Source organism: Anomaloglossus baeobatrachus, chromosome 6 (genome assembly GCF_048569485.1).
Source record: "Anomaloglossus baeobatrachus isolate aAnoBae1 chromosome 6, aAnoBae1.hap1, whole genome shotgun sequence".
NCBI classification, from domain to species: domain Eukaryota; kingdom Metazoa; phylum Chordata; class Amphibia; order Anura; family Aromobatidae; genus Anomaloglossus; species Anomaloglossus baeobatrachus.
Genome location: NC_134358.1, coordinates 175,470,391 through 175,496,817, shown reverse-complemented (window position 1 = coordinate 175,496,817; position 26,427 = coordinate 175,470,391).

The following is a 26,427-nucleotide window of genomic DNA, read 5'->3' as shown; positions in this document are numbered from 1 at the left end:
GCGTTGTTGGGTGTGGTGTCTGATCTTCCTCTTGACAATACCCCATAGATTCTCTATGGGGTTTAGGTCAGGCGAGTTTGCTGGCCAATCAAGTACATGATACTGTGGGTATTAAACCAGGTATTTGTACTTTTGGCAGTGTGGAAAGGTGCCAAGTCTTGCTTGAAAATGAAATTTACATTTCCAAAAAGCTTGTCAGCAGAGGGAAACATGAAGTGCTCTACCTACAGACCTACACCAGCAGATGACATGGCTCCCCAAACCATCACTGATTGTGATTGTCCCACTAGACCTCAAGCAGTTTGGATTGTGTGCCTCTCCACTTTTCCTCCAGACTCTGGGTCCTTGATTTCCAAATTAAATTTAACATTTACTTTCATCTAAAAAGAACACCTTGGACCACTGAGCAACAGTCCAGTTCTTTTTCTCCTTTGCCCAGGTAAGATGCTTTTGGCGTTGTCCATTGGTCATGAGTGGCTTGACACAAGGAATGAGACAGTTGTAGCCCATGTCCTGGATACATCTGTGTAGTGGCTCTTGAAGCACTGACTCCAGCAGCAGTCCACTCCTTGTGAATCTCCGCCAAATTTTTGAATGGCCTTTTCTAAACAATCCTATCAAGGCTGCGGATATCCTGGTTGCTTACCTGTTTCTACCACACTTTTTCCTTACACTCACCTTTCCATTAATATGCTTGTATACAGCACTCTGTGAGCAGCCAGCTTCTTTAGCAATGACCTTTTGTGGCTTACCCTCCTTGTGGAGTGTGTCAATGACTGCCTTCTGGACATCTGTAAGGCCAGCAGTCTTCCCCATGATTGTGTAGGTAGCCTACTGAAGCAGACTAAGGGACCATTTTAATTGCTTAAGAAGCCTTTGCTGGTATGTTTGGTAATTATTTTAATTTTCTGAGATAATGACTTTTGGGGTTTTATTGGCTATAAGCCATAATCATCAACATTAACAGAAATAAACACTTGAAATAGATCACTCTGTTTGTAATGACTCTATAAAATATACCGTATTTTTCGAATTATAAGACACAATTTTCCTCACAAAAATTTGGAAGGAAAATGAGGGGTGAGGGGTAGAGTTGAGCGCGGTTCGTGGTTCGAGGTTCTCCAGTTAGCGGCTCGAGTGATTTTGGGGGCTGTTCTAGATAGAACTAGAACTCGAGCTTTTTGCTAAAGCTCGATAGTTCTAGATACGTTCGAGAACGGTTCTAGCAGCAAAAAGACCAGCTAATTACTAGCTGGTTTTCCGCTGTAATAGTGTAAGTCACTCTGTGACTCACACTATTATGAAATTTCAGTGTATAGTGTGTGGGAACAGCGCATTCAGATCACTGCTCTATGGGCAATGGCGATCGCAATTTTTTTTTTTCCTTGTCTTCCTTCCCTAAGCGCACGCGTGTAGTTCGGCGGGCCAGCATGTCAGCCAATCCCAGACACACACATAGCTAAGTGGACTTTTAGCCAGAGAAGCAACGGCATGTGTGATAGGATGTCCATGTCACATGTCCCTGCATTATAAAAACGGACATTTTCCTCCAGCACGCCATTATCTGCCTTCTGCGTCCTTGGTGTCAGTCACCGCTGGCGCAGCTCCTATCGCCGATACAGCTGTATACGCTCCATACACAGCGCTGGACAGCATAGGGATAGCACTTTCTATCAGTCCTTTTAAGGGCTCATACCGGCAGGGTCAGAGCCATAGGTGACAGGTCCTGAAAACAGAGTTTAACAGCTAAACAAGATGACAGCGTCTGTGTAGCTAAGGTCAGGGATTTCCTCGCTGCATTTCCCCATTAGGAGAGATAGAAAGGCAGGCTTCCTTTCCTCTACCCAGAGACTCACAACCCTGGCACTGTACCCTCCTGCCTTTTGCACACTCAAACTCATTGTTACTAAGCCATTATACTAGCAAACACTGAGTGAACTTAGTGGCATCCTAAACATGGCTGTTGGACTTCTGTATTGTCCCACAAGTGCAAAGATATTTGCAGCACGTCTGCCTGCATTGCACACTCAAACTCATTCTTACTAAGCCATTATACTAGCAAACACTGAGTGAACTTAGTGGCATCCTAAACGTGGCTGTTGGACTTCTGTATTGTCCCACTAGTGCAAAGATATTTGCAGCACGTCTGCCTGCATTGCACACTCAAACTCATTGTTACTAAGCCATTATACTAGCAAACACTTAGTGAACTTAGTGGCATCCTAAACGTGGCTGTTGGACTTCTGTATTGTCCCACTAGTGCAAAGATATTTGCAGCACATCAGCCTGCATTGCACACTCAAACTCATTGTTACTAAGCCATTATACTAGCAAACACTGAGTGAACTTAGTGGCATCCTAAACGTGGCTGTTGAACTTCTGTATTGTCCCACTAGTGCAAAGATATTTGCAGCACGTCTGCCTGCATTGCACACTCAAACTCATTGTTACTAAGCCATTATACTAGCAAACACTGAGTGAACTTAGTGGCATCCTAAACGTGGCTGTTGGACTTCTGTATTGTCCCACTAGTGCAAAGATATTTGCAGCACGTCTGCCTGCATTGCACACTCAAACTCATTGTTACTAAGCCATTATACTAGCAAACACTGAGGAAACTTAGTGGCATCCTAAAAGTGGCTGTTGTACTCCATTAGTGCCCCACTGGTGCAAATCTATGTGCAGCACCTCTGCATGATACCCTCATGCACATTTTTCTACGCTAATTTTATAGCAAACTCAGGGAATTCCTTGCTGCATTTGATCATTCGGAGGGATAGAAAGTGAGGCTTCCTTTAGCTTTTCCTTCTGTTCATAGACAGCATCTCCAAGTCCACACCCGAAGAGCAATTTCTCCTCCACGTCTAAGTGTGGAGAGGCAGCTAGTGCGCATGCGTGTGCCGATTGACCCCAGCTGCAGCCTAACTACAGTGTTTCGCCTAGTGAGTATACTCAGCCTGACTGTGCCATTCCTGAGGCTAAGTCTTCATTTCGGGATACAGCGCATGCTCCCACACTTAGTGTGAAAAGCCTCTTTGCACAGGTACTTGCATTCCGTGCTGGGTCTAAGTCCTGTGTTGTGCCTAGACACCATGCTAAAGCTGATAGTCTTTTTTCAGAGACTTTATTTCATGCTACTGAGCATGCTCAGGCACTTACTGCATCAGAGACTAGGTCTGGTAATGAACTCTTTGGCCCTGCCCTTGATGTGGGGGGCCCATATAGACCACAGGGCATCAGGTGTCCTGACAATGTGGTCAGGCCACTCCCAAATGGCTTGCAGAGGCCCGCCCCTATGACTTGTCACCTCATTATTGATGGTCAGACGATGACTGGTGAGGTGTTTGTGTCGTGGCAGCCATGAGGTCATTATTGAAGTTGCAGTTCCAAATAGGACGCTAGTTTTGCCACTCATGACGTGTCACTCTGCTTTTGTCTCCAGGAGGTGCATTGTGGTTCACCCTGGTTTGGGGCGGACCCAGGTTATAAAACGGGCTGGAGCCAACAAGGAGGTGCGCAGTCTACTATTATGCTCCGAAAGAGCACACCTCCATGTGTTGAACCCATTGCGGCTTTAGGCCAGAGGTAGGCAGGGATAGGGCGTCGATGCAGGCCGCCACCACAGTTGGTAACGCAGAACGGTTAAGACCAACTCCTGTCCTACAAGTCCTGCTTGTGCAGCCCAGTGGCATTAACAGGCCTGCTGCTGCTGATGCGCCTGCTGTCCACAGGTGTGGCCCCAATGCACACGGTCAGCGTACTCAATGGCCCCTGTGATGTTAACAGGGAGTTCCTGGGCTGGGTGGGCGTGTGGACCCTGTGACGCTAACAGGGCTCCCAGTCTCCAGATCCGAGTGGCGTCTAACTCGGTTAAGGCTACTATTAGTTTCATAGCCACACAGCTCTGTATCCTCCACCTAACCTTCCAGTTGCCAACCTCTCCTTTTCCATCTGGGAGCACGGTGGACATTGACTGCTGATGGGGATATATACCTTTCTCTTTCGTTTCTTATTAATTTTCGTTATATAGCGGTAACATAGTATATACCACCTTATCCAAATCTGCCAGTCCCACCGTAACAGATGGTGTTTCTTCATAAAATGTTACTTTTGCTTAACCACCAAACCCACGGACAAAAACTTTTTTCCCTTTTCCAACACAACTGTTCCCCTTTCCACCAGCATCTGTCCTTTTTGAACTCATTTGGTATATGACCAAAAGTGCAACTCTGCAGGGACACCGTACTCAATGCCATCTCAGCACAGCAGCCAGCCCTCGGTCCCTCAGATGTGGACAAGTAAAAGCCCATTTCCTCCTATCCATGACAAAGCGTTGAGATTCACTTTGTGCAGCACTGGTGTTTACTGGAAAAGCAGATCTAAGAATCCGTACCATCTTCTGCAGATACTCCTGTATACGTGCGTCCCTTTCTATGGCAGGAATTATTTCGCCAAATTTTGTCTTGTACCGGGCATCTAACAGTGTGGCAACCCAGTAGTTAGGATTACTTCGAATTCGTACAATCCGAGGGTCATGTTGTAGGTAGTGCAGCAAGAAGGCGCTCATGTGTCTTGTGCATCCAGGAGGACCAAGTCCTTGGTGTGTTGGTGGCAGAGAGGTGAGAATCGTGCCTCCTTCCTCTGCCCTCTCCCCCCAACCTCGCACAACCGAAATGTGAGAAAGCTCTCACTCATCAGCTGAGTCTTCCATGCCCATCGCAAGTTTGTCCTCCATTTCTTCATGGGCTCCTGCACCTTCCTCAACAGTTTTTGCTGATACTATGCGCCCTTGTTAATCCCTATCCCCCACCATGACTGCCGCCTAGGTGCCGCTCACCGTATGGACCTTGTAGATCTTATTATCCCTTCTGCACATGACTCCTCCTGTACTTCCTCACCTTCCTCTTGGACCAACACCTGACTCCGAATAATGCTTACAGTGTGCTCCATCTTGTAGATGACCAGAATTGTCACGCTGAGAATGGCATCGCCAGTGCTAAACATCTTCGTCGACATTTGTAAACTGTGTAGAAGGGTGCATAGGTCCTTGATCTGACACCACTCCAGCAGCGTGATCTGCACCACCTCTGGATCAAGTTAGCCCAGGGTATACGTCATACCGTATTTCTGCAGGGCTCTGCGGTGCTGCACACACGCTGCAACATGTGCAGATTCCAATTCCTGCGTGTCGGAACATCGCATTTCCAGCGTTTAACTGCCAGACCCTAAGACTTCAGGAGCGATGAAAGTTGTTGAGCTGCTGGGTGCGAAGGATGAAAGTGAGCACATAGCAGCGTGCCCGCTGCACAAGGCCATGTAGGCCGGGATGGTATTTAAAAATTGCTGGAGAATCAGATTCAACACGTGAGCCATACAAGGCACGTGTGTCACATTGCCCTGACGAAGGGCCGCAGACAGGTTTGCATCATTGCCGCACACGGCTGTTAAGTCACCAACGTAGTCCACTCAATCAATTTGTACTCCGGTCGCCAGGTGACAACGTGTTCCTTTCGTGCATAGTGTTGATGATGGGAAAGGAGTCGATGCCTGCGGTGCAGGTGGACGCAGGTTATGGTCACCCACTGGGTTGCGTTACCTTGACAGATACAGAACCACAGGCTGAATGTAAGTGGTGGGTATCTCACAGATGAAGTACCATCATTCAGCTACAACCAATGGGAAGACACCACACCCTTTTTTAGGCCCCTCCTGTCTGCAGACCACTGCCAGACAAAGCTATGAACCTCTTGTTACTGTTACCCCCAGTTCAGTTTTATGAGTTTGTGTGCTTGTTACCTGACTACTTTTCCTGCTTGCTGTTTATGTACCTCGTTGGCCGATCCGCATTTCACATCTGCTTGTTTTCTGATTAAGTCCTGGCCATCCCATTATGTTCCTCTTCCTCAATTAATGTTTTTGACCCTGCATGACTACTATTCTCTGGAACTGCAGCCTTCCACAGGTATTGATCAACTTGGGCCCTGTGTAATTCCAAATCACTGTATAGGGGTTAAAGGGTTGCAGGGTTCTGGGTGTCCAGCTTGGTGAGTGGCTTGCCTCTAGCCTATCCTTTACAGCCCATCTGAGTGTGTTGATCCAGGCAGGCGTTACACCGTGCCCTCTGCAGAAGGCCATGTAGGCCGGGATAGTGTTTTAAAAATTGCTGGACAACCAGGTTCAACACGTGAGCCATACAAGGCACGTGTGTCACATTGCCCTGAAGAAGGGTCGCAGACTGGCTTGCATCATTGTCGCACCCGACCTTCCCTGACTGCTGGTTGAGTGTAGACAACCATTGATGAAACTCGGTCTCACTCTCCAGAGCTAACCGTCCACAATTCCTCAGCGGTGTCTCACATTTCTCCTACATTTCAAAGTAAACATTTGACCGCCTGATGGCCTTGAGCACTGCTGCCAGCATAGTAAGGAGGTGTGTGGGATTCCTTGGGCGCAGTTACAAGGAAGGGTGGCCTGACCACACAGGGTTTGGGCCGAGGTGGAGGACCCACACGAGGTTGAGGAGGCAGAAGCAGTGGAGGAACTTGTACATACAGAGGAAGGATTGACACACAAGTCGTGGGGACGGCAAGACTTGTACAGCAAACCCTTCTCCATCTCTCACCATAGTTACCCAGAGCCCAGTCAGCAACATGTAACTCCCCTGTCCATGCTTACTGGTCCAAGTATCTGTGGTGAAATGCACCCTGTCACACACAGAGTTTCTCAAGGAATCGGTGAGGTTGTGTGCGACCTGCTGTGGTAGCGCAGGCACGCCTTTCTTGGAGAAGGAGTGACGACTGGCCATCGGCTCTTGGGGCACTGCAATGGGCATAAGGTCTCGAAAATCCTCGGTCTCAAAAGGGTGTAAGGGCAGCCTTTCTGTTGCCAACAAGTTGTAGATGATGAAACTCAACCTCTTAGGCATGTCATGCCTTTCGAAAATCATGTAAAACACAGCGAGGGGACTCCAACCACAGTCTCCCTCGTTGCCAATAATTGGGCCACACACACCCCACTTGACTGGCATCACTTGATCCCTCTTTTCAAAATGAAACATATGCTTTGCATGAAGCACTCTCCAAATTACGCGTGCCTTTCGCCTCACCTGGATGACCCAGGGGAAGAAAAATCCTCTAAGAGACATGACTTGTTCATCTTGGTTCTTTTTTCAAAAGCAAGGGGACTCCAACCACAGTCTCCCTCGTTGCCACTAATTGGGCCACACACACCCCACTTGACTGGCATCACTTGAACCCCCTTTTCAAAATGAAACAGATGCTTTGCATGAAGCACTCTCAAAAATACGCGTGCCTTTCGCCTCCCCTGGCTGACCCAGGGGAAGAAAAGTCCTCTAAGAGCCATGATTTGTTCATTTTGGTTCTTTTAGAAACACAGCGAGGGGACTCCAACCACAGTCTCCCTCGTTGCCACTAATTGGGCCACACACACCCCACTTGACTGGCATCACTTGATCCCCCTTTTCAAAATGAAACAGATGCTTTGCATGAAGCACTCTCAAAAATACACGTGCCTTTCACCTCCCCTGGATGACCCAGGGGAAGAAAAGTCCTCTGAGAGCCATGACTTGTTCATCTTGGTTCTTTTTTCAAAAGCGAGGGGACTCCAGCCACAGTCTCCCTCGTTTCCACTAATTGGGCCACACACACCCCACTTGACTGGCATCACTTGATCCCCCTTTTCAAAATGAAACAGATGCTTTGCATGAAGCACTCTCAAAAATACGCGTGCCTTTCGCCTCCCCTGGATGACCCAGGGGAAGAAAAGTCCTCTGAGAGCCATGTCCACATTGTCAGTGGACAGACACGTGTGCTTATCTGCCAGCAGATCCCCAGCAGCACTGAAGACAGGTTCCGAGAGAACGCTGGCTGCAGGACACGACAAGATCCCCAAGGCGTACGTGGCAAGCTCAGGCAATTTATCCAGATTGGAAGCCTAAAATGAGCAGGGCTCAAGTTGCACAATAATGGCATCGACGTTTCCTTGCATATACTCATATATCTGTGTGTCCTCCTCTTTTTCCTTGTCCAGCTCTTTTGTTTTCGCATGAGTATATGTCCTTGTCACTTTCCCATGTGTTTGTGTTTTGTTGTGAGTTGTTTGTCACCTTTTGGACACCTTTGAGGGTGTTTTCTAGGTGTTCTTATGTGTTTGTGAATGCCTGCCATTGTTTCCTATGCGGTTCGAGGTCGGTTCGTCGAACGTTCGATGAACCGAACTCGAACGGGACCTCCATTTGGCGAACTGAACTCGAGCCGAACCGCGACCGGTTCGCTCATCTCTAGTGAGGGGTCTTAAAATCCGAATATACCTTGCTGGTAGTTTTAGAATTGGCGGGGGGCTTTCTGTGCGGCTATGTGTGCGGGCGGCCGTGTGCCTGTCTGTGTGGGCGGTCAGGTGCCTGTCGGTGCGTGCGGGTGGCTGCTTCTCTGTGCCGGCAGCCGGCTGCCTCTCTTTGCTGGTGGTCGGGTGGCCTGCTGGATGCCACTCTGTGCACGCAGCAGGCTGGCTGTGCACCTGTGGTGGCTGTGCTGGCAGTGGAAGCTGCGGTGGCTGTGCGTTGAGTGTCCTAGATGATCTGTGCACAGCCCGGGCTTCAAATGATGGTGCCTGGAGTCAGCACATGCGCAGATGGAGCTCTTGGATGAGAGCTCCATCTGCGCATGCGCCGCTCCGGGTACTGACAGAGCATCTGGAAATTTTGCTGCAACTGGCTTGCTCCACCACACAACCACTGCAGCTTCCACTGCCACCACTGACCCACTGCTTTTGCCGCTGCTAGCACTGACCAGCCGCCGCCAGCACAGACCCGCTGCCGTCAGCACAAACCCACCGCTGTCAGCACAGACACGCCGCCACTGCCAGCACAGACACGCCACCGCTGCCAGCACAGTCTCTGCCTCCTGTGTCCCCGTTCCACAACAGCTGCCACCCCCCTCCGGTAAGGCAACACTGAAGTATGAGATGGACCCCATTTTTTTTTTTTACCTTTTTTGATCTCTAAATTTGGTGTGCGTTCTATAATCTGATATGTCTTATAAAACGAAAAATTTGATATGCATTTCCCTTTTTGTGTTGAATTACTGAAAAAAAATAACTTTTTGATGATATTCTAATTTATTGAGATGCACTTGTATATTTAATTTAGGACTTCTTACCAGATGTGTTACTTCAAAGACAATGTCCGTACAATATTTATAAAAAAATATAGCAATTCATTGAACATTTTTCAAAAAGGATTATTGTCGCAAAATGCAGAATATGTAAGCAGTTAAATTGAAATTGTAAATTTCTCAATTATTAATTTGATTGGCTGAAGTTTGGTTTGTTCTCATCCATCAGTCCTGTGTGTGCGAGCGCTGTTTTTTTGAGGAGCCGGGATAGAAGCATATGTCCGCTCCTGTGTGTGTAAAACCCACTGCGTGTTATATGGTAAGAAAAACATGTTTTACATAGCACCTGTTGTACCTAGCTATAGAATTCTGGAACTACAGCATGACGTTAAAGATCCAACTATTTAAGCATACAGGAATATCATGTTTATGTTAGCTGATGTATACAGTACAAAAGGGAGTACAGCCGTCACATTTTTGTAAATATTTTATATCTTTTCATGGGACAACACTGAAGATATGAGACTTTGATACAATGTAAAGTAGTCAGTGTACAGCTTGTATAACCATGTAAATGTTGTGTACCCTCTGAAGAACTCAACACACTGTCATTTATGTCTAAACCGCTGGCAACAAAAGTGAGTACATACCTAAGTGAAAATGGCCAGATTCTGCCTAGTTAGACTTTTTTTCTCCCCATGTCATGTGACTCATTACTGTTACAAATCTCAGGTGTGAAGGGGGAGCAGGTGTGGTAAATTTGGTGTTCTCACTCACACACTCTCTCATACTAGTCATTGGAAATTTAACATAGCACCTCATGGCAAAGAATTCTCTGAGGATCTACAAAAAAAGAATTGTTGCGCTACAAAAAGATGGCATAGGCTATAAGAAGATTGCCATCACCCTGAAGCTGAGCTACAGCAGTTTAACAACACAGATTCCACTCAGTACCAGCCTCACCATTGTCAACCAAAAACGTTGAATGCACGTGCTCAGCGTAATTTCTATAGCTTGCCTTTTCAAAATAGACATACGAGTGTTGCAAGCATTGCTGCAGAGGTTAAAGGGTACCTGGGCTGGGGTGGGGGGGTGTCAGCCCATCAGTAATCAGACCATACATCACACAATGCAGCAAACTAGTCTGCTTGGCTATCTTCCCAGAAGGAAATCTCTCTTAAAGATGATGCACAATAAAGCCTGAAAACAGTAGAGATGAGTGATGTTCGAGGTTCGAGGTTCGCCAATTTCATGTTCGAGTGATTTTGGGGGGTGCTCGAGATCGAACTCGAACTCGAGCTTTTTGCTAAAAGCTCGATAGCTTGAGTTACGTTCGCGAACGGTTCGATCAGCAAAAAGCCTAGCTATTTACTAGTTGGCTTTTCACTGTAATAGTGTGAGTCACAGTGATTCACGCTATTACCAAATTTCAGCGTATAGTGTGCGGGGGCGACGCGGTTTAGATCTGTGCTGCAGCTGAGTGCTAAGATAATGCTGATCGCCATTTTTTTTTTTTTTCCTAAGCACGCATGCAGTGGGGCAGGCCAGGATGTCAGCCAATCCCAGACACACACACAGCTAAGTGTACTTTTTGCCAGACAAGCAAGGGCATGTGTCCATGTCACATGTCCTTGCATTATAAATACGGCCATTTTCCCTCACGCCGCCATTATCTGCTTTCTGTGTGTGGGTGACAGTCACTGCTCACGCTGCTGCTTCCGCCGCTCCTGCTGTGTACGCTATACACACAGCGCTCTACAGATTAGGGACTGCAGTTTTTTTCAGCCCTTTTCAGGGCTCATTTCCAGGCGCTCAGAGACATAGCTGACAGGCAGGTCCGTGGAAACGCTGTATACAGCTTCAGATAACAGCGTCTGTGTACCTAAGCTCAAGGAATTCCTTGCTGCATTTCATCATTAGGAGGGATAGAAAGTGAGGCTTCCTTTCCTGTCCTGGTACCCACAGAACTTGGGCACTGTACCCACCTGCCCACTTTTACCACACAATTTAATTTGCCTAAAGAGCTGACACTTTTTCTGCCATCCTAAAAGTGTCTGGAATAGTAACTTAGTTTTCCGTTCCTATCCTGGTACCCACAGAACCCGGGCACTGTATCCACCTGCCCACTTTTGCCACGCGATTTTATTTGCCCAAAGAGCTGACATTTTTTCTGCCATCCTAAAAGTATCTGGAATATTAAGTTACTGTTCCTTTCCTGTCCTGGTACCCACAGAACCCGGGCACTGTACCCACCTGCCCATTTTTGCCACGCAATTTTATTTGCCCAAAGAGCTGACTCGTTTTCTGCCATCCTAAAAGTGTCTGGAATAGTAACTTAGTTTTCCTTTCCTGTCCTGGTACCCACAAAACCTGGGCACTATACCTACCTGCCCGTTTTTGCCATGCTATTTTATTTGCCTAAAGAGCTGACACTTTTTCTGCCATCCTAAAAGTGTCTGGAATACTAAATTACTGTTCCTTTCCTGTCCTGGTACCCACAGAACTTGGGCACTGTACCCACCTGCCCACTTGTGCCACGCAATTTTATTTGCCTAAAGAGCTGACACTTTTTCTACCATCCTAAAAGTGTCTGGAATAGTAACTTAGTTTTCCTTTCCTGTCCTGGTACCCACAGAACCCGGGCACTGTATCCACCTGCCTACTTTTGCCACGCAATTTTATTTGCCGAAAGAGCTGACATTTTTTCTGCCATCCTAAAAGTGTCTGGAATAGTAACTTAGTTTTCCTTTCCTGTCCTGGTACCCACAGAACCCGGGCACTGTACCCACCTGCCCACTTTTGCCACGCGATTTTATTTGCCTAAAGAGCTGACACTTTTTCTGCCATCCTAAAAGTGTCTGGAATAGTAACTTAGTTTTCCATTCCTGTCCTGGTACCCACAAAACCTGGGCACTATACCCACCTGCCCACTTTTGCCACGCTATTTTATTTGACCAAAGAGCTGACACTTTTTCTGCCATCCTAAACGTGTCTGGAATACTAAGTTACTGTTCCTTTCCTGTCCTGGTACCCACAGAACCCGGGCACTGTACCCACCTGCCCACTTTGCCACGCAATTTTAGTTGCCCAAAGAGCTGACACTTTTTCCGCCATCCTAAAAGTGCCTGGAATACTAAGTTACTGTTCCTTTCCTGTCCTGGTACCCACAGAACCCGGGCACTGTACCCTCCTGCCCACTTTTGCCACGCAATTTTAGTTGCTTAAAGAGCTGACACTTTTTCCGCCATCCTAAAAGTGTCTGGAATACTAAGTTACTGTCCCTTTCCTGTCCTGGTACCCACAGAACTTGGGCACTGTACCCACCTGCCCAATTGTGCCACGCAATTTTATTTGCCTAAAGAGCTGACACTTTTTCTGCCATCCTAAAAGTGTCTGGAATAGTAACTTAGTTTTCCTTTCCTGTCCTGGTACCCACAGAACCCGGGCACTGTATCCACCTGCCTACTTTTGCCACGCAATTTTATTTGCCAAAAGAGCTGACACTTTTTCTGCCATCCTAAAAGTGTCTGGAATAGTAACTTAGTTTTCCTTTCCTGTCCTGGTACCCACAGAACCCGGGCACTGTACCCACCTGCCCACTTTTGCCACGCAATTTTATTTGCCTAAAGAGCTGACACTTTTTCTGCCATCCTAAAAGTGTCTGGAATAGTAACTTAGTTTTCCATTCCTGTCCTGGTACCCACAAAACCTGGGCACTATACCCACCTGCCCACTTTTGCCACGCTATTTTATTTGACCAAAGAGCTGACACTTTTTCTGCCATCCTAAACGTGTCTGGAATACTAAGTTACTGTTCCTTTCCTGTCCTGGTACCCACAGAACCCGGGCACTGTACCCACCTGCCCACTTTTGCCACGCAATTTTAGTTGCCCAAAGAGCTGACACTTTTTCCGCCATCCTAAAAGTGTCTGGAATACTAAGTTACTGTTCCTTTCCTGTCCTGGTACCCACAGAACCCGGGCACTGTACCCTCCTGCCCACTTTTGCCACGCAATTTTAGTTGCCCAAAGAGCTGACACTTTTTCCGCCATCCTAAAAGTGTCTGGAATACTAAGTTACTGTTCCTTTCCTGTCCTGGTGCCCACAGAACCCGGGCACTGTACCCACCTGCCCACTTTTGCCACGCAATTTTATGTGCCCAAAGAGCTGACACTTTTTCCGCCATCCTAAAAGTGTCTGGAATACTAAGTTACTGTTCCTTTCCTGTCCTGGTACCCACAGAACCCAGGCACTGTACCCACCTGCCCACTTTTTCCACGCAATTTTATTTGCCTAAAGAGCTGACACTTTTTCCGCCATCCTAAAAGTGTCTGGAATACTAAGTTACTGTTCCTTTCCTGTCCTGGTATCCACAGAACCCGGGCACTGTACCCACCTGCCCACTTTTGACACGCTATATTATTTGCCTAAAGAGCTGACACTTTTTCTGCCATCCTAAAAGTGTCTGGAATAGTAGTTTAGTTTTCCTTTCCTGTCCTGGTACCCACAGAACCCGGGCACTGTAGGAAGTGGAAGTGGAAGTGACCGGAGCGGCGATGTCTTCTGCAGCTCCGGTCACCTCCATGCAGCAGCGCTGGATGCGACGCTGGAGCATCCTGGATTCCGGCGGACATGGAGGGCTTTTTGGGGCTGATTAAAGTGGTGAACCAGGGTATATGTGTGTGTTTTTTATTTCTAATAAAGGATTTTTTTCTGGTGTGTGTGTTTATTTACTGTAATTTACAGATTAATCATGGAAGGTGTCTCGGGGAGACGCCTCACATGATTAATCTAGGATTTAGTGGCAGCTATGGGCTGCCATTAACTCCTTATTACCCCGATTTGCCAAAGCACCAGGGCAAATCGGGAAGAGCCGGGTACAGCCCCAGAACTGTTGCATATAATGTATGCGGCAATTCTGGGCGGCTGCTGACTGATATTGTTAGGGTGTGGGCTCCCCATAACGTGAAGCTCCCCATCCTGAGAATACCAGCCTTCAGCCGTATGGCTTTATCTGGCTGGCATTAAAATTGGGGGGGACCGCACGCCGTTTTTTTTTAATTATTTATTTATTTATTTTACTGCACAGTATAGACACGCCCACCGGCTACTGTTCCTTTCCTGTCCTGGTACCCACAGAACCCAGGCACTGTACCCACCTGCCCACTTTTTCCACGCAATTTTATTTGCCTAAAGAGCTGACACTTTTTCCGCCATCCTAAAAGTGTCTGGAATACTAAGTTACTGTTCCTTTCCTGTCCTGGTATCCACAGAACCCGGGCACTGTACCCACCTGCCCACTTTTGACACGCTATATTATTTGCCTAAAGAGCTGACACTTTTTCTGCCATCCTAAAAGTGTCTGGAATAGTAGTTTAGTTTTCCTTTCCTGTCCTGGTACCCACAGAACCCGGGCACTGTAGGAAGTGGAAGTGGAAGTGACCGGAGCGGCGGTGTCTTCTGCAGCTCCGGTCACCTCCATGCAGCAGCGCTGGATGCGACGCTGGAGCATCCTGGATTCCGGCGGACATGGAGGGCTTTTTGGGGCTGATTAAAGTGGTGAACCAGAGTATATGTGTGTGTTTTTTATTTCTAATAAAGGATTTTTTTCTGGTGTGTGTGTTTATTTACTGTAATTTACAGATTAATCATGGAAGGTGTCTCGGGGAGACGCCTCACATGATTAATCTAGGATTTAGTGGCAGCTATGGGCTGCCATTAACTCCTTATTACCCCGATTTGCCAAAGCACCAGGGCAAATCGGGAAGAGCCGGGTACAGCCCCAGAACTGTCGCATATAATGTATGCGGCAATTCTGGGCGGCTGCTGACTGATATTGTTAGGGTGTGGGCTCCCCATAACGTGAAGCTCCCCATCCTGAGAATACCAGCCTTCAGCCGTATGGCTTTATCTGGCTGGCATTAAAATTGGGGGGGACCGCACGCCGTTTTTTTTTAATTATTTATTTATTTATTTTACTGCACAGTATAGACACGCCCACCGGCTGCTGTGATTGGGTGCAGTGCGGCACCTGTCACTCAGTGTGGGGGCGTGTCTCACTGCAACCAATCATAGGCGCCAGTGGGCGGGGAAAGCAGGGAATAGGAGATTGTTTAATGAGCGGCCGGCTTTTTCAAAATAGTAAAAGCCGCCGCAGCAGTGTGAATGCCGTGCAGCGCCGCGCCGGTGATCGGGGATCGGTGAGTATGAGAGAGGGGGGGGGAACTTCAGTTACTCGGGGGATTAGCGGTCACCGGTGAATCCTTCACAGGTGACCACTAATCAGTACTTGACACAGACAGAGCCGCGGTATGAGGATAAAGTCGGGTGAAGTTCACCCGAGTTCATTCTCATCGTGCAACTCTGTCTGCTGTCAGCCGACATTTATAAACGACATTGTGCATCACACACACGGACATTCCACACGGACATTCCACGTACACATACACGTTAATTCCACACGCACACACGGACGTTCTACCCACAAACACGGCTAGCATACGCAATTCACACAGGTGCCACACGGACCATAAAAACGGACACAAAAACGGGACACGGACCCGAAAAACGGCCCGTAACACACGTGCGTGTTTTTCACGGACGTGTGAAGGGGGCCTTAGTGTTCCTTTGCTGTCAAGCAAGGTACACCAGATGCGCATTCTACACTTCTCTCCATTACTGCTACTCAATTTTAATTTACAAAAGTGCTGCCACTGTTAGGGGCATACTCCAGTTGTCTGGTATACTACCTTAGGGTTTCTTTGCTGTCAAGCAAGGTACACCACATGTGCATTTTACACTCCTCTCCATTACTGCTACACAATTTTAATTTACAAAAGTGCTGCCATTGTTAGGGGTATACTCCAGTTGTCTGGGATACTACCCTAGGGTTTCTTTGCTGTCAAGCAAGGTACACCACATGTGCATTCTACACTCCTCTCCATTTCTGCTACGCAATTTTTAACTGCAGGTAGTCCAGCCAATCTGTGATGAAGGTGCAGGCGTGGATATAATGTTGCCTTCATTCAAAGGTGGTTCTCTTGATGTCTGAGAGAGCTCAACACCAGCAGCTGTTTCCACTTCCAAAACAACTGACGACATGACAATCACACTCCCTGTTGCGGGTAAAGGGGTGGAAGGTCAGCATGAAAAAGCATGTGTGACTGCTCTCCCCACAAAAACAGAGGATAAAGAGCACGCAGATGCCATTGATGGGGCAGACAGTAGTTGCACCACCCTGCTAGGCCGTATTGTAGCATAGTGACCTTTCCACTGCGACTTATGCTTCATTTAAAGTAGTGTACAGGGTGGGCTCCCCAGTATACAGCAAAACCACACACTAGGAAAAGGACTCTAGGCAGTTGGGTTGATAAATGATTCTTTAACTTTCTTAAAACAAACAATAAGAACCATGCATAAAACTGAAAGAATAGAACAATCTATTCACAATTCCAAAAGCCTACACACCTATGCTGAGACACTTGTAATGGTGACCAACTTTTGCCTAACCAAGGGACTGTCTAAATAGTTGCCTACTACCTGGTAATCCCTCTGCGTAGCAGGAGTAATTGTGTGTGTTTGTGTTGTGTGTGTGTGTGTGTGTGTGTGTGTGTGCGAACATGACTTACCAGTGTTGCATCACAAGAGCTTACAACTTATTTACCTAAACATAGACAAAACCCATTACCACCCCTGAATACCCTTGTTAGCTGAAGCCTCACAGATAAGGCAGATGATAACAGTGTGAATGCAAACCACACAGCTCAGCAACAGAGTCCTGGAAATCTTGTAGTCAATGCAAACGTGTCACTGTCCCTCTATGATTTTAACTGTAAGTGACAATTTGACAGTGCACTGCAGAGGCAGCAAGTCTTATTGTCGATATAGTCGGCCTAACCAGAACAGATATGTGTTTTGCTAAGAAAACAAAGCGTTGCGTGCATGCATTACTGTCTGGGCCCAGCCTACCGTACACGGGTACTGTGGTGTCCAGTTGCCATAAATACAGAATTTACATTCCTCTCACGGTAAACAGTATAGACAGCACCAGAAGAATGTCGGTCTGTGGCACAGGATGCTGCTCACAGGCGTTACGGTCCTCCTCACCAAACTCAAAAACGACTCCTCTCACAATTGACCGAAGTGTTTCCGCGGAGGCTCCTTGCTGTAACACACACTTTTAGCTTTTCCTTCTGTTCATAGACAGCATCTCCTCCACTCTCCAAGACCACAGTCGAAGACCGATTTGCTATTGCTATATTAACCAAACGGTCAAAGGCTGATGGAAAAAAACAGCAGCCCCTTGTGGGTAGTCTGCAACAATGCATGCAATGAACGGCAAGTAAGCATGTTGCATTCACAGTGGATAAAGCTGATCAATACACCCTCACGCTATCAATTCATGTGACACTTGTGACACATGTGACACTTCATGGACGAAGTACTCTAAGTAGTGAGTTTTTGGCCTCTACTTAGAGATTGGTGACAAATCTTACAGATGACATGACTTGGGTGATCCTTTGCAATGTCAAAAAAGCCCCAGGTGTTGTGAATGTCAGTTATGCTTTGGCTGCTGGGAGGCTCCCTCTTGTGGCCAGGAATGGTTTGGACATAGACCAGGTGTTGAGCAATGGGCGTTTCCATTGCTAAAACTCTGCTTATTGAAATCCTGGTCTGATAGCAGGCTATGCCGGATGTCAGTTGTTCTTTGTTCACCAGCCTGCTTCATTCTGCTCCACACCACATCTACCCCAGATAAGTGCTTTGCTCTTTATTTGTTGTTTGGTTCTTTTACTCTTATCTGAGCTTGTCATTTCCTGTGGTTGTTTTCAGTTTATTTGCATGCAGGGATTTTCCCTCTCAGTTGCTTAGCTGGGAAACTCCCCGCAGTTTTGTTTGGCGTATAGCTCCTATAAGTCCATGTGTTTGTGGCTTTTTCAATTTGTAATGATTCTTGTTTTCTGTTCATTGGTATGACAAGAGCGATGGTAAAGTGGTTTTCAGCTCACCTGTCATCCGACACCACAAAAATCCTCGGAGTGCACGAAGTCCTCCGGCCAGTCCACGCCGGTGAAGCAGAAGGAGTAAGGAAGTATATGGACTCGGCACAATCTCCTTAACTTGAATCCTTTATTGTAAAATTACTGGTTAAAATCAGCCAACAAACGCATTGCACCAAGTATGATACAGGAGAAACTTAACGCGTTTCGGACATAGTATTAAAAACAAAAAAGTCCTTAATCATAAGTTACCTGTATAGAACTGATACCAAAGTATATATGTGTATTCACCAGGGAAATGGAGGGAGGGGTCCCCTAATCATTCGTATCAGGTGAGTATAAACCCGGTCTCCAAAAAACTAGACAGAAATCAAACGTCACAATATAGGACTTCAATGTGGGTATACCGGAGACATGAAAAAACATGAAAATGGATGAATATATATATGTATGTGGAAAAACATAAGAAACATGAAATATATATATGCAAAGATAGGGAACATCCATATGAAAAAAAAATAAATAAATAAAATATATATATATATATATATATATATAATAATAATAATTAATAATAATAATAATTTTATTCATTTATATAGCGCTATTAATTCCACAGCGCTTTACATACATTGGAAACACTGTCCCCATTGGGGCTCACAATCTAGAGTCCCTATCTGTATGTTTTTGGAGTGTGGGAGGAAACCGGAGTACCCGGAGGAAACCCACGCAAACACGGGGAGAACATACAAACTCCTTGCAGATGTTGTCCTTGGTGAGATTTGAACCCAGGACCCCAGCGCTGCAAGACTGCAGTGCTAACCACTGAGCCACCGATATATATATCTGCACATATAATCATGGCCAAAGGGGGGGAAAAAAGGGGGGGAGGGGGGGATTTGTTGGCTGATTTTAACCAGTAATTTTTCAATAAAGGATTCAAGTTATTTTTAAGGAGATTGTGCCGAGTCCATATACTTCCTTACTCCGTATGACAAGAGCGCCTGGTATAGGACGGAGTGCAGATCGTGCGATCTGAGGGCCTTTTTGTACTATCAGGAATTTGGAATTTAGCAGGGTTTTTCTCTGGCCACCATCAGCCCCTTTCCTGTCCTTTTCTATTTTAGTCAGTGGGGGCCTCACCTTTTGCTAATCCTATCATCTATCTGTGTATTGTGTTTTCCTATATCACCGCAGTCTTTGAATGTGGGGGGCTTGCTATTCTTTGTCTATTTTCTGAGGCAGAGAGTTATTCATCTTTCCTTCCTTTAGGATAGCTAGTTCTCCGGCTGGGTTCGCGGTGCACAGAATGTTAGTTCAACCCTCGGCTACTTCTAGTGTTGATGGTTAGTAAGGGGATGGCGGCCAGATTAGTTGCCAATGCTCTTGTCACCTTTTACCAATGCGTTATGGTGGTCTTCCATCGTTCCGGATCATAACACCCAGGCTAAACAAGGCTTACAGTCCATGCGACCTGAAAAGCCACCACGACTTCTGCTCAGAGGCAGAGTTGGGGCTGAGGATTCAGTTGTTGACGTGCTTCCAGTACTTTGTCTCTGTCCAGGAAGAAGCAGCGTAACCTCGTCGTCAGTAGCATCCTCCTCCTCCTCTGCTTACCTGATCGACTGGGTGACTTTGGTTTGACAGTAAGTGGGGTCTCCAACCTCATCATCACCCTTTGTGTTTTCACTCACCTCGTCCGGAGTTTTCTGAGCCAACCTCTTCCTGCCCTGACCGAAGAGTAAAGTTGTCGTTCCAATAAGGTATCTGAGTCTCATCAGCATGTTCCCCATGGTCTGCACCAGGAGGATTTACAGTTTGGGAATGAGGGTGTACATTATGCTCAGCACCTTCTTCATCGGGGCCTGGATCCGACTCACAAAGCTTCTGGCCATCAGTGGAGATCATTTCCTTGTCTGGACTCACTGCAGCTTTGGGGCAGACCTCTGATTCTAAGGATGTAGTGTGACTGAACAGCTCTGTAGACTCAACCATCTCTGTTACCCCATACTCAGCAGGGCTGGTGGAAACTTGAGAGCTGAAAGGAAGCAAGAGCGATTGGGTTGACACCACAGAGGAATGGAGTTTTTGGGATATTGAACTTGAGGTGGAGGAGAGGCCACTTTATGTAGCACTTGAGATCCATTGAAGCAGCTGCTGTTTTGGTGCCTCATCTACATTTGGTAGCAATTGTCGTGTCCGTGAAAAAAGGGATCATATCACATTATCCACTGGAAGAAGTACACCTCTTATTTTGGCTGGTAGTTGGTGTTACGAATTGGTGCCGCCGTAGACGCTTGCAGCCTGCTGCGGTTCCAGTTGCGCCCAGGCGTCAGCTGCCATTTTTGTCCGTGCCTCGGGTCGTCCAGCTGGCTGCTTTCTCCTCCACGTCTAAGTGTGGAGAGGTGGCTAGTGCGCATGCGTGTGCCGATTTACCCCAGCCACAGCCTAAGTCCAGTGTTTCTCCTAATGAGTATGCTCAGCCTTCCTGAGGCCTCAGTTCGGGGTACAGCGCATGCTCCCACACTTACTGCGAAAAGCCTCTTTGCACAGGTACTTGGACTCTGTGCCATGTCTAAGTCCGGTGTTGTGCCTAGAGAGCATGCTGAAGCTGATAGTCTTTTTTCTGAGACCGTTGTTCAGGCTACTGAGCATGCTCAGGCACTTACTGCATCAGAGGCCAGGTCCGGTAATGAACTCTTTGGCCCTGTCCAAGACGTGGCATGCCCAGATAGGCCACAGGGCATCAGGTGTCCTGATGATGTGGCCATGCCACTCCGGACTGGCTTGCAGAGGCCCGCCCCTATGACTTGTCACCGCAGTATTGTTCGTCAGACGATGACTGGTGAGGTGTTTGGGTCGTGGCTGCCATGAGGTCATCATTGAAGTGGCGGTCCCGAATAGGCCGCTGGTTATGCCACTGATAACGTGGCACTCTTCTTTTGGCTCCTGGAGGTGCATCGTGGTCCACCCTTGGTTAGGGAGGACCCAGGTTATAAAAGGAGCTGGAGACAACAAGGAGGTGCGCAGTCTTCTATTATGCTCAGAAAGAGCACACCTCCATGTGTTGAACCCATTGTGGCTTTAGACCAGAGGTAGGCAGGGATAGGGCATCGGTGCAGGCCGCCACCACACTTGGTAACGCAGAACGGTTAAGACCAGCTCCTGTCCTACCAGTCCTGCTAGTGTAGCCCAGTGGCATTAACATGCATGCTGCTACTCCTGCTGTCCACAGGTGTGCCCCCTACGCACACGGACAGCGTACCCAATGGCCCCTGTGTTGTTAACAGGGAGTTACTGGGAGTTACTGGGCTGGGTGTGTGGACCCTGTGACGCTAACAGGGTTCACAGTCTCCAGATCCAAGTGTCGTCTAACTCGGTTCAGGCTACTATTTGTTTCAGAGCCACCCAGCACTGTATCCTCCGCCTAACCTTTGCGTTGGCAGCATCTCTTTTTCCATCTGGGAGCACGGTGGACCCCAACTGGCGATTGCGATATATACCACCTTATCCTAATCTGCCAGTCCCCCCGTAACAGATGGTGTTTCTTCAGCAGATGTTACTGTTGCTTAACCACCAAACCCACGGACACACACTTTTTTCTCCTTTCCAACACATCTGTTCCCTTTTCCACAAGCATATGGCCTTTTGCCACTTATTTTGTATATTTACAAATTTGCAACTCTGCAGGGCCAGGGACACCCTACTCAACGCCGTCTCACCACAGCAGCCAGCCCTCGGTCCCTCAGATGTGGATAAGTAAAAGACCATTTCCTCCAAGCCATGACAAAGCATTGAGATTCACTCTGTGCAGCATTGGTGTTTAGTGGAAAAGCCGAGCTAAGATTGCGTAACTGCTTCTGCTGATACTTCTGCATACGTGCGTCCCTTTCTATGGTAGGACTTATTTCGCCAAATTTTGTCTTGTACCAGGGATGTAACAATGTGGCAACCCACTAGTCAGCATTCTAGTCGAATTCTGTCGAATTCAGACAATCAGAGGGTCATGTTGTAGGTAGTGCAGCAAGAAGGCACTCATGTGTCTTGCGCATCCAGGAGCATCAAGTCCTTGCTGTGTTGTTGGCGGAGCGATGAGAATCATGCCTCCTTCCTCTGCCCTCTCCCCCCAACCTCGCACAGCCGAAATGTCAGCAAGCTCTCCCTCATCTGCTCAGTCTTCCATGCCCATCGCCAGTTCGTCCTTTTTTTATTCATGGGCTCCTGCACCTTCCTCAACAGTTTTCCTGAAACTATGCGCACTTGTTAATCCCTCTCCCCCACCGTCCCATGCCTGCCGCCTTGGTGCAGCTGACCGTCTGGACTTTGTAGATCTTGTTATCCCTTCCGCATATGACTCCTCCTGTATTTCCTCCCCTTCCTCTTGTCCCACCACCTGACTCCGAATAATGTTTAGAGTGTGCTCCAGCATGTAGATGACCGGAATTGTCATGCTGATAATGGCATCACCAGTGCTAAACATCTTTGTCGACATTTGTAAACTGTGAAAAAGGGTGCATAGGTCCTTGATCTGACACCAATCCAGCAGCGTGATCTGCCCCACCTCTGGATCTAGTTAGCTCAGGCTATACGTCATAACGTATTGCAGCAGGGCTCGGCGGTGCTGCCACAGACGCTGCAACATGTGCAAATTCAAATTCCTGCATGTTGGCACATCGCATTTCAGATGGTGAAACGTGTACCGCCCCGCGGGCTCAGCTGTGACCGCCGAGCCGCTCGGATCCATGCTCGCACTGCGGGTGGTGGCTCGAGCCTCTCATGGACCCGGAGGTCACATCGCTCTGCAAGGGAGTTGGCGCTACATGCGGGGATTTGGGGTGTTTGGATTTGAGGTGATAGTTCATGACGCCACCCACGGGTTGTCGTGATTGTGGACACCACCGCTGCGGTGAAGGTACGGAGATCCCGGGAGCGGTGTAATGGTGCAGCTAGGTGTTGACCCCTCCGTGGGTGGGGGTAGTTGGCCCCGGGGTCCGGTGGGCCGAGGCCCGGGTGCAGCGGGTAGTGTTGCGGTGCAGCGCGGCGCGGTGCCTGATGGCACTGGTGTACTCACTCTGACACAAGGCACTGGAGTTGCTGGTAAACCAAACGGAGTGATGAACGGGGCCCGCAGCCGGCAGCAGCTTTTCCCAGGTTAGGTTGGTAATGTCCGCCTTTCTCCTGCACCTATATATGTGAATCTTGACTCCTGTGCCTAGGCACCAGTAGTCCGCTCCCCGGCGTGTATCTGTTGTAGGAGCCCGTTTGCCCGCAGACGCTGGCCCTTTGGATCTCTGGCCCTTGGCGGTGGCACTTATCCGGAATGGTTGGGCTATTGCCTTCAATCGGGACTTAAGTGGGAATGAACCCCTGAGGTCCAGACCACAATCAGTTAATTTGACTATGGTGGTGGCTTCTAGCCTAGTTCGGGGTCTGAGTACCCTTTCTGGTGCTCCGGTATCCAGTTGGCTCCCCGGTTCAGTTCCGGCGGGCCACTACCCTGTCCCGGTCCCTTACGGTTCCACCGGTCGTCTTCCCGGTCTCCTGCAGGCGGCCACTACCGTCTGTCTCTTTGCCAATGGTGACTGAGCTCCAACCTAGCCACCGGAGTAGTCTTTGGCAGGCCTGAGCACAGGTTTGCTTCTGGACTTGAACTTGTCTTCCACTCTCTCTTCTCACAACCCCAACTACAACTACAACTACAAATACAACTACTCTGGTTCTTCCGCCTCCAGGCCTGTGAACTCCTTGGTGGGTGGAGCCAACTGACTGGCTCCACCCCTCTGGTGTGGACATCAAACCTGGAGGGTGGTGACAAGGCTTTTAGTTTGACTGCTGTTACCTAACTGGGAAGGGGGGTGTGTAGTGATGTTGTGTCTACCTGGGACGACCTGGATAGTCCAGGGCGTCACAAAACGCAAGACCGAAAGACTTCTGGAGCGATGCAAGTTGTTGAGCTACTGGCTATGAACGGTGGAAGTGAGCACATAGCAAGCGTGCCCGCTGCAGAAGGCCATTTAGGCCGGGATGGTGGTTTAAAAATTGCTGTAGAACAAGATTCAACACGTGAGCCATACAAGGCACGTGTGTCACATTGCCCTGAAGAAGGGCCGCAGCCAGGTTTGCATCATTGTCGGCCTTCCCTGGCTGCTGGTTGAGTGGAGACAACCATTGATGAAACTCGGTCTCACTCTCCAGAGCTTACCGTCCACAACTCCTCAGCAGTGTGACTCACATTTCCCAGACATTTCAAAGTAAAGAGTCGACCGCCTGATGCCATTGAGCTCTGCTGCCAGCATAGTAAGGAGGTGTGTGGAATTCCTTGTGCGCAGTTACAACGCGGGTGGCCTGAACAGACAGGGTTTGGGCGGAGGTGGAGGACCCAGACGAGGTTGAGGAGGCAGAAGCAGTGGAGGAACTTCTACATACAGAGGAAGGATTGACACACAACTCGTGGGGATGGCAAGACTTGTACAACAGACCCTTCTCCATCTCTCACCATAGTTACCCAGTGCCCAGTCAGCAACATGTAACGCCCCTTTCCATGCTAACTGGTCCAAGTATCTGTGGTGAAATGCACCCTGTCACACACAAAGTTTCTCAAGGAAGCAGTGATATGTGCGACCTGCTGGGTTAGCGCTGGCACGCCTTTCTTGGAGTAGCAGTGGCGACTGGGCAACGGCTCTTGAGACACTGCGATGGGCATAAGGTCTCGAAAATCCTCTCGTCCAAAGGTTGGAAAGGCAGCATTTCTGTAGCCAACAGTTTGCAGATGCTTAAAGTCAACCTCTAAGCCATGTCATGTCCTTTGAAAATCATGTAAAACAAAGCAAGGGGACTCCAACCACAGTCTCCCTTGTTTCCCAAAATTGGGTCACACACACAGCACTTGACTGGCATCAGTTGACTCCCATTTTCAAGCTTACAAAGCATGAAGCACTCTCAAAAATACACCTGCCTTTCACCTCCCCTGGATGACACAGGGTTAGAAAAGTCCTCTCTGATCCATGACTTCTTCATCTTGGTTCATTTTTTTTTTAAAAAAAAGGGGACTCCAACCACAGTCTCCCTCGTTTCCAAAAATTGGGCCACACACACACACACCACTTGACTGGCATCAGTTGTCCACCATTTTCAATCATAAAAAGATGCTTTGCATAAAGCACTCTCAAAAATACACCAGCTTTTCACCTCCCCTGGCTAACACAAGGGAAGAAAAGTCCTCTGTGATCCATGACTTGTTCATCTTGGTTCTTTTTTCAAAAGCGAGGGGACTCCAACCACAATCTCCCTTGTTTACAAAAATTGGGCCACACACACACACCACTTGACTGGCATCAGTTGTCCCCCATTTTCAATCCCAAAAAGATGCTTTGCATGAAGCACTCTCAAAAATACACCTGCCTTTCGCCTCCCCAGGATGACACAGGGGAAGAAAAGTCCTCTCTGATCCATGACCTCTTCATCTTGGTTCATTTTTTTAAAAAAAAACAGCATGTAGATTACCGCAATTGTCATGCAGATAATGGCAACGTCAGTGCCAAACATCTTCGTCGCCATTTTTAAACGTCAAAGAAGGGTGCATAGGCCCTTTATCTGAGACCACTCCAGCAGCGTGATCTTCACCACCTCTGGATCTCTTTAGCCAAGGCTATCCATCATAACGTATTGCAGCAGGGCTCGCCGGTGCTGCCACAAAAGCTGCAAAATGTGCAGATTAAAATTCCTGTGTGTCGGCATATCGCATTTCAGGCAGTGACCCGCCAGACCAAAAGACTTCTGGAGCGATGCAAGTTAATGAGCTGCTGGGTGTGAACGGTGGAAGAGAGCACATAGCGAGCGTGGCCGCCGCAGAAGACCATGTAGGCCGGGGTGGTGGTTTAACAATTGCTGGACAACCAGGTTGAACACGTGAGCCATACAAGGCACGTGTGTCACATTGTCACAGCGAAGGGCCGCAACCATGTTTGCATCATTGCCGCACCCGGCCTTCCCTGGCTGCTGGTTGAGTGGAGACAACCATTGATGAAACTCGGTCTCACTCTCCAGAGCTTACCGTCCACAACTCCTCAGCGGTGTGACTCACATTTCCCATACATTTCAAAGTAAAGAGTCGACCACCTGCTGCCATTGATCTCTGCTGCCACCATAGTAAGGAGGTGTGCGGGATTCCTTGTGCACAGTTACAACGCCGGTGGCCTTACAATACAGGTTTTGAGCGGAGGTTGAGGACCTAGACGAGGTTGAGGAGGCAGAAGAAGTGTAGGAACTTCTATATACAGAGGAAGGATTGACACACA